The following is a 1,252-nucleotide window of genomic DNA, read 5'->3' as shown; positions in this document are numbered from 1 at the left end:
TATCACATGACAAGAAATCAGCCCTCAAAAACTTAAGCAGCGGAAAAGATTTTTTTGAAAAAATCCCTAAGCCGGGCCCGGGGCCAGAATTTCAGCAAAAATCTGACGTTTGGCAATTCACTCAAAAACGGTGGGAAAAGCTTGAAAATGCTCTCCTGAAAGCTTTGGCGATGGAAACAGAAGGCTTTTTACCACAGGACAAGAAATCAGCCCTCAACAACTTAACCGGATGAAAGATTTTTTTGAAAAAATCCCTAAGCCCCGGGGTCACAATTTCAGCAAAAATCTGACTTTTGGCAATTCACTCAAAAATGGAGCCAAAAGATTGAAAATGCTCTCCTGAAAGGTTTGGCAGTCGAAACAGAAGGCTTTTTATCACAGGACAAGAAATCAGCCCTCAACAACTTAAGCAGCGGAAAAGATTTTTTTGAAAAAATCGCTAAGCCCCGGGGTCACAATTTCAGCAAAAATCTGACTTTTGGCAATTCACTCAAAAATGGTGCCAAAAGCTTGAAAATGCTCTCCTGAAAGGTTTGGCACTCGAAACAGAAGGCTTTTTATCACAGGACAAGAAATCAGCCCTGAAAAACTTAAACGGCAGAAAATATTTTTTTGAAAAAAATCCCTAAGCCCCGGGGTCACAATTTCAGCAAAAATCTGACTTTTAGCAATTCACTCAAAAATGGTGCCAACCGGTTGCAAATGCTCCCCTCAAAGCTATGGCGATGGAAACAGAAGGCTTTTTATCACAGGACAAGAAATCAGCCCTGAAAAACTTAACCGGCAGAAAATATTTTTTTGAAAAAATCCCTAAGCCCCGGGGTCACAATTTCAGCAAAAATCTGACTTTTGGCAATTCACTGAAAAATGGTGCCAAAAGCTTGAAAATGCTCCCCTGAAAGCTTTGGTGATGGAAACAGAAGGCTTTTTATCACAGGACAAGAAATCAGCCCTGAAAAACTTAACCGCAGAAAATATTTTTTTGAAAAAATCCCTAAGCCCTGGGGTCACAATTTCAACAAAAATCTGACTTTTGGCAATTCACTCAAAAATGGTGCCAACCGGTTGCAAATGCTCCCCTGAAAGCTTTGGTGATGGAAACAGAAGGCTTTTTATCACAGGACAAGAAATCAGCCCTCAAAAACTTAACCGGCAGAAAATATATTTTTTGGAAAAAATCCCTAAGCCCTGGGGTCACAATTTCAGCAAAAATCTGACTTTTGGCAATTCACTCAAAAATGGTGCCAACTGC

The sequence above is a fragment of the Podarcis bocagei genome (genome assembly GCF_964188305.1).
Source record: "Podarcis bocagei genome assembly, chromosome: 9".
Taxonomy (NCBI): Eukaryota; Metazoa; Chordata; class Lepidosauria; order Squamata; family Lacertidae; genus Podarcis; species Podarcis bocagei.
This window is presented reverse-complemented; position numbering follows the sequence as displayed.